The sequence below is a fragment of the Pygoscelis adeliae genome, unplaced genomic scaffold (genome assembly GCF_000699105.1).
Source record: "Pygoscelis adeliae isolate BGI_AS28 unplaced genomic scaffold, ASM69910v1 Scaffold120, whole genome shotgun sequence".
NCBI lineage: Eukaryota > Metazoa > Chordata > Aves > Sphenisciformes > Spheniscidae > Pygoscelis > Pygoscelis adeliae.
Window position 1 is genome coordinate 95,532 of NW_008824032.1, and position 8,489 is coordinate 104,020.

Here is an 8,489-nt window from a genome sequence, read left to right on the forward strand (position 1 = left end):
TGGCTGGGCATCGGTCAGCGGGTGGTGAGCAATTGTACTGTGCATCACTTGCTTTGTGTATTATTACTATTATCATATTATTATCATTATCATTTTATTTCAATTATTAAACTGTTTTTATCTCAACCCACGAGTTTTTTCTCACTTGTGCTTTTCCAATTCTCTCCCCCATCCCATCAGGAGGAGGGCGGGGAGTGAGCGAGCGGCTGCGTGGTGCTTAGTTGCCAACTGAGGTTAAACCACGACAGAAGACAAAACTGGAAAGAGCACAGACAGAAGACAGATGTATTGTCTCACTCAGAAGAGAGCTAGATGGAGGCTTAAATAAAGAGATATCCAAAAAGTAAGTCAAGGAAAGAATAAGTTTTGTCAACTTGCAATACTGCAGACTGAGATCCAGGAAGTATATCTGCATGTCCTTCAATTCAGCAATACCTAACATTCAAAATATTGATTTTGAGTATTTTTGCTGTCACTGAAGTTTATAAAAGACTTTGCAGTGGAAACAAAAGCTACATATCTCTCAATTGTCATGTAAGTGAAGAAGCATGCTTTACAGCACAGCTGCAAATAAAACCTAAAGGATGCTGGCTGCCATGCATTGTTGAGTACAAGATACTGCTCATTAACTATTCAATAATTTACTGCAAAACTAAGGAAAGAAGGCAAGTCAGCAAAACCTTAAAACCAGCCTGAAACTGTCATTTTATCACATGGTGATAAATGTATTTAACAGCAGAGATTGCTTTCTGACACCTCTGTGCAAAACCTCACATATGACCACCAAACAAAATTCATTTCTTTGCTCCCAATCTTACACATATGATAAAAAAATTAAAACCAAAGCATTTGACTCTGCAAACAATTATACTTAGCAAATTTGCTTCCTTCCAATATACAAATAACATATAGCCAGGCAGTGAATAAAGTGAAGGTCACACACTAGCAGGACTAAGAAACATGGCTTGCATTTTATGAGGTCAGCAGGACTATATGGGAGGAGAAGGAAATCTTTCTGGCTGATGATAGTACAAGATAGAGGCATAAACTGACAATATTTAAGGTACTTTTAATTAACACATATAGCTATATATATGATATATGCACTCAAAATGTGCTTGTTACAGAAGGAAGGAAGGAAGGAAGGAAGGAAGGAAGGAAGGAAGGAAGGAAGGAAGGAAGGAAGGAAGGAAGGAAGGAAGGAAGGAAGAAAAAGAGAGAGAAAGAAAGAAAGAAAAAGAAAGAAAGAAAGAAAGAAAGAAAGAAAGAGAGAAAGAGAGAGAGAAAGAAAGAAAGAAAGAAAGAAAGAAAGAAAGAAAGAAAGAAAGAAAGAAAGAAAGAAAGAAAGAAAGAAAAAGAAAACTACTATTTCTGTATCTGTCACAACTATCCATTTTTACACTGTTCAGTTTATTCCAAAAATTTTATTACATACTGGCTAAAATGAACTAGAAGCTGGTTCTGCAAACAGTTAAACATGGAGGTGAAGGTGGGCTGAATCTGAATGACGTTAATAACTTTTTCCTAGTTTGATGAGCGTAATCTGTTTATCAGGCCACCTTTCATTGTACAACAATGTACACAAACCCTATTATACTTCATCATTCTTATCACACCCTGAGAAAAGAACTCAAGCAGTTAGTTACACTCACTTTAAGACACTTCCCCTCTGGCAAAAAAGAAGAGAGCCATAAATAAGAATTAGGCCCATAAACACCTGTATTTATGGTGATGTTCTGTCAGTAATCAGGGTACTTCTTACAAGAGAAAAATATCTCACAAGCTAAAGCACATATAGAACTTTACTGCTCCATTTTTAAAGTTGAGTGCCTTGTCATAGAGGAAGATAAAGGATTTTAAGTAAACATTAATAAACCGCCATAACGAAGATATACATGGGCTTCTCCATAGCTTTAACACTATTGACTTTTACAGATATACCTGAAACCACGGAACAATCCTTATTATCTTTTATTTACAAGCTTTTGAAGCTGTTTAGTTGAAGCTAAAAAAGAGTTTGGGGAACAGTGTGATTATAGGAATGTACTTATAATGATGTACATGTGATATGTGATAACACAATTAATTTTATTTTAATCAAACTCTATGAACTTTTCTACACTTTTAACCTAGAACATTAATAAAGCCGGCATCAAATATAAGTCAATAAAGTCATATATGCAGACAAATATGAATATGAGAGACTTAAAATCAATGAATCTTTTTTTTCTGCAGTTACATAAGCTGATTTATGAACAGCTAGGCTGAATTTCTACCATCAGCAGGGCTAAAGGATGCTTTCTTATTCATCTTATTCACTATAGTTAAACTTGTATTCAGATACTCTAAAAGAAAGCAGAAAATGAGGTTATTTATATTAAATAACTGTTACAGTGCAAACTAGTGAAGATGCTATTCTTCTAGTGAAGAATAGCCTTGGTTTTTTTCTACTTGAAAACCTTCAACATTCTTCTGTCCCTAAAACTAGCTCTTATGTATCATTTACTCTTTTGTTTGCCTTGACCTGAGGGAAGATGTCAAGTATGTCTAGAAGAGAATGCGTATAGAGCAGCATTAGGGTATACTCAGTGTTTTGAGGAGCTATCAAATCAAATGCTTTGACACAGTCCGTTTGGATCTCTCAAATTTACAGGACAACATACCCTGTGATTTAAATTTTATTTCATGAGCTCACTAAGAAATGCAACAAACATGACAAACAGGGGCTCAATCCCCTTTTGCCTAGACTAGTCTATTATGTGAATTCACTTATTCACCATTCAAGTCATAAGGTTTCACAACTTATAACCAATAACTCATAACCTATAACTCTTAATTTGTGCACTTAGGAGCAAAAAAAAAAAAAAGAATTAGTTACCTAGCCGACGGGCAGAGTGCTCACCCTTCCTCCTCGATCACGGTGACAGGCATCCCCTGTATCACACTGGGAAGCATGAAAGCCTCAGCAGTCCAGCTGCTGTTGGATCTGCTTCAAAGACTTTTTTTCAGAAAGCTGATGTTTTTATACCTTCCAGCTTGGAGGTTTGGTCTATACCATTTCCATAAGTTAGCAGATTCTGAAGAAACTGCCAGACAAAGATGATGGCTGCAGGAGCCAGCACTCTGCAGGTGATAATGGCTGCATAATGGCCCTTTAGCTCTTTCTAGCCACCTGTCCTGCCTATATGGTGTTCTCACTTTGACCTAATGGCACTGCCACCAGCATACATCAGGCCTTAGCATGAGCTGGGTTAGCCAAAATCTGAACAGGAGTTGAGTGAACTGTCACAATGTCTAAATAAGAATGTAAGAACAACCTGTTCCCTGTTCATTAATAAAATCTCAGTGCATAAATATAAGCAGGATGAGTCAAAATAAGTTGTCATACATTATTAAGCTTATCGTGAGCTGATCCTATTTTCCCTAGGGCATGAACACACTTGGGGGCTCACTGTTCTGTGGATTTCTCACTGACCAGCATTCCTTAGACTGAGGTGGATGAACCACATTCCATACACCCCTGAAAATGCAGATCTTGGAGAACTCTCTCAAGGAGAAGGCGGCAGTTTTATATTTTCCAGTGAATCCCATTTTTGAATGTAAAATGATGATGAAAAAATGAACAAAAGTTGTCAGAGATATTGTCAAAAATCAATAAAAAGCCTTTTGATTAACTCAGAATTTTTTTGGAACTTGTCAGTAATTGTGATCTGAAATAAAACTTCTGAGAAGACTTTAGTAATGAGGAATTCCTTTTCCATTCAGCTTTCAGGATTAACAAAAGGTAAATAGCCTGTATTTATCAGCAAGTAGTCTGAGGCCCTTACCTTCAGTGAGGACAGGAAGTGCCAGCTGAAACCAGCACAGCTCTGCTCAGCTGGGTTAAGGGTAGCTTTTGTGCAAGAGCTGTGTTCACTTGGCTCAGTATGAGGCTCCAGGCACCAGTAACACACCTCTTGTGTCATTACTGATGAAGCTCCTTGTGTTCACTGTGAACTTACTCTTCTGACAACTAGCCATGACATGTTTGTGCAGGATACTTGCACTATCTAGTGCAACACAAACCACCAGAGCTTGGAAAGCTTCTTGATAGGCTAACTGCCGGTTCATATTGCCACTGTAGCTTTCCAAGAAGCTGGACTCATGATCCCTGGAGCTGAAAAATGAAACATGGAGGCTAGTAGAGGGTCTGAGAGTGATCATCTGAAAGAAGGGAGGAAAAAAAGAGAGAAGCCGTACCTCTTGGTCCTGACAGCTCAATTCTGTTCTTATAATCAGCAGCTGCAAGGAGGAACAGCAACAACCCTGTCAGCATTTTCCTGTCCTGCAACAGCACTGATCTCAGCAAGAGATATTAGGCACTTTGAAGCCAGATATTCTATCTGTTGCCTTGATTTTATTTTTCCCCACAAACTCTTCTTTTTTCCAATCTCCATTAACTCATTCCTCCGGACTTGTTATTTGGTCATGCTGTACCTCTTACTTTCCCTCCTTTTACTAGACTCTCCCTCTATTCCTGATCTTTCCTCTTCCATTACCTTTCCATCTTCCTGAAAAATCAGAAGTTAATGCTTTTCCTATGGTGCTTTTTTCAACATTTATCTTCCACAGAATCATTTTACCAGAGAACTACTGAAAAACTGGATACCAAATTAGTCCCAATCTCCTGGAGTGTTCCTTTTACAAGTTACGTTCCATCTTCGAAGGAACAGATAAATCTATTTTAAACGTGAATTCTTTACATTCATTTCTGCTCTTCTTCGCGTAAGAACTTGAGTATAGGATGCTGATACCCTGAACTGACTAGGCAGAGTTGTAGCTTCTTTAACAGTTAGTCATGAACCTCTTTGCATATGGCAACTACCTCTCCTCTTAAATGATTTGCTCAAAACAATTATTGATTTGGTCTCACTCAGGCGAGTAAGTCAAAGCCCAGGAAAATGTGGAATTTCAGCAGTTCACTAAAAAGCACTTCAGATCAAGGGAATGACAGAAAGTCAGTAGATAGAAATATTAGACTATCATAGACTTAATATCATTGTAAGGTCAGCAGATTGACACAGACTGTCTTTCTGTGACATAGGTGAGGGAGAGAGATAAAGGTGAGGGAGAGAGAAGAAATGGATTTGTAGAAAGCAAAAGAAAGGTAATTTGGGATTGAGGCCTGTCCCTAGGACACTGAGGTAGAAGGCAAGACATAAGTCTAGTTTATTTATGGAAAAAAAGCAAACCCACACTACTGTGGACAAAATAGCTCTACTTTCCTTACTTATACAGGCCATGGTCAAAGAACTGACCCTCATAGCCAGGCCACAGAGAACAGTGATCCCAGAGCCTCAGTGCCCTGTAGTCATCCAGAAACCACACAAGCCAGCAGGAAGAAAGGAGTCTCTTGGCCCACCTGGGAATAATCTGAAACTGAACACCCAACGGGAATAAAACCTAGGCTGCCAGGGCCCCAGATAAAAGACTCCAGAGGGGACAAGAAATGTCAAGAGAAGCCTCCCTTCTAAGCCTCCCTTACCATCCCTAAGCTCAGACTCCTTAACAGAAGCCACTGTACTCTGCTCCAGAAGAAAAAAAAAAAAGTAACCTGATAACCAAGAACCTGTAGAAGTCAGTTCTTCACCAGCAGAGGAGGGAAACAAGAACACTTAGTATAGAATTACCAAGGGAATTTATTCTCTTATATTAGCTGTGTGCATACTGGTGCCCCAACCTAATGCATAGAGGACCCTGATATAGAGGAAAGCAGGGTTTATATATGTTACAGTACAGTTGTGTAGACCAATCAAATTACTCATGTTAAGGGGCGGGCAAATCAGTTACTATTGCTTGCATAATCAGTATGTGCTTGTCCCATGCAGGATCAGTACATGCTTGTCTCATGCAGGTGGTGTAGACATATGGTCAGTGTCGTATTAATCTTCATTGTTCTAAACTAACGTCCTGTGCAGGTGGAGTGGTTTTATACTGGATTCTGGTCAGTTGCTGTTCTGGCCGTGGTTATATGCCTGTTTTTTTAAGTCAAATCTCCTATTATTTTATTGTCAGTATGGGCTGTTCTCAGCTGGTAGGAGCTGGCTTTGGTTGGGTCTTCAGGTCACGTCGACCCTGAGGTAAAAGCTCATAGTCCCAGGTAGTGTTCATTCTTCTAAGCAAGTCATATTGCAGTTAGTGCCTTGCCTTTCACAAACCCCACCAAAGATCACAGTCTTTCCAGCTTGCCAGTTCATCTCTCAAGGGACATCTGCTAAGCTACACAAGGAACTGACCTGGAGGGAAGCAACACAGGGCAAGCTTGGCCTATAGACGAAACTGCTAAGCATGCTCAAACACTCCTCAGGACTGATAGGCCTGTCAGTGGTGACCAGGCCAACAGTTCCTCCCAGGATTTTGGTTTCCAGCCTAACTGAAGGCTGGATTTTGGAGGAGCTAGCTTTGGAGATGGTCCAGGCAGGATTTGCAAAGACCTTTTCTCAGACTTACAACATGCTGAGCATTAAGGAACAGTGATTTCAGTTGTTACCAGACTCTCTGAACTCAAACACGAACCACAGACACGTAGAGTATTGCTGAGAACCACAGTATAGAGCAGCACAATTAGTCCCAGCCTCTGGTTTCCTGTGCAAGTTCGGATTGCCTGGCACACCATGCAACAAGCAAGGGAAGTCTGCTGGTCCATCAGGCTGACCCTCTGCTCATAACTGTGGGCATGATCATCCAGAATAGCTGTAGGAGAGCACTAGACAATGATGCAAAGGCCAGGCCATGCTGAAGTTTCTCCCAAGCACTCCTGGTAGGCATTCACATAGCATCCCAAAGTGTGCTCCAAGACCAGAGCTGATGAGCAGTCATTTCGCTCAGAGCCCACCACCAGGTAACATGATAATGCAGACACAATGTGTCTGAGGTAGAATGGGCCACAGTAGCGAGGAGGCGGCCAAGGCTGCCTGCAACACAGAGTTCCTATCAAGGCAGATTGCACAAAGTGACTGCCTACTAGCCTATCAGACTAGAGACCATCTATTAATCCATTAGTTTGCATTGATTGTGGAAAAATGGTTTTGGACTTCTCACCCTTCTCTTTTGCTCCTGAGCCTGAAAGCTCCCCTACAAGATAGCATTTTTCCCTCCAGCATGGTACGTTTCATGAATTCATGTGTCATTCTTGCAAAAAGACCATTAAAATTATCTCTGAGCATTCCATGATTAGCACAAAAGCCTCATAGCTAGCCATGAGCGCAACAAACAGCTGTTCTGCTTACTGCTGGGTGAGGTCTGAAAACCAAACCCAGTCCCTAGCCCAGAACCCATCTTACTGCCTGCCTACAGAGGCCTCTGTTCCTTCAAGAGGATTTATCTTGTTCTGGAACTCCTGTTTAGACTTTCAAGACCATTGCTAAGCTGTTCCACTACAGAGTTAAACAGATCAAAAGTGCCATTTCAGCTTGGTCCTTGACCTCACCACGAGGTTTCTAAGCTTCCACATTTGTCTCAAGAACAGTCTTGTATTTATCTGAAGTTGCAGCCTTTTCTTGTAGCTATTTTTTTTCTCTGAGCCAGAGAATACTTAGTCAAGGATGAAAACTGTTGCAGTTACAGACAGAAATCTTTCAACCACATCCATGTTCATCTTGTTGATTGTGAAACCAGAAAGCACCTCACTGCAAGCAGGCTATATTAGCTACTGTAGGAGAGGTATCCTTTTCCTCATCTGCATTTTGTGCACAGACAAGCTGTCTGCTATGTCCTCCTCTCCAAGCAGCCACAAAATCAACTGTAAGGATTCAAAAACTGTACCATACATTTTGCATGTACAAATCATATATATATATATATATATAAAAAAATATGTATATTCATTTGTGTGCCCTGGCCAATCTTGCTGGTAAGCACTGCAACAAGTTCACCATTTTTGCTTCCTTTTCTACAGCTGTTTATTGTTCACTTGATTATACCTTGTCAAAACTGTTACTCCTTTTATGCAGGAAGTGAGCTGCAACGCATAGTTCTGTATCAGCGGCACTAGAGTTTCTTTCTTTGCTTTGTTGAGGTGTAAAAAGAAACTTAAACATATTTTTTTTATTAACAGATCAATGGCATTTTCAGAAGTAAAGGAAACATGAAAGTTGAAGCCTGCATTAAAGGCAAGATTACAGCCATCCCAGTTGTTCTCTCTGCCGGCACTTTGGAACCTAATGACTAGATGCAGGTGAGATCTAACTACGTACGGTTCTCAGAAGCATGACTCTCATTGATAGACCTTGCAGAAGTAGCTCCATGACATTTCCCATAAAACCTACTGTATTTCTAGGATGACATCTCCCTGCTCTTGGCTGTACAAGGACTGAATTATTGTCTCAGTAATGCTAATGAGATCTGAGAAGGGATCCAATCAATGTCTGTATTTTGGCAAAGTAACATTGATGTGTGTCATTGGCAAAGACCTTGAGCTGGCCTTTCCTGAATGACACTGTGCCTTTAAA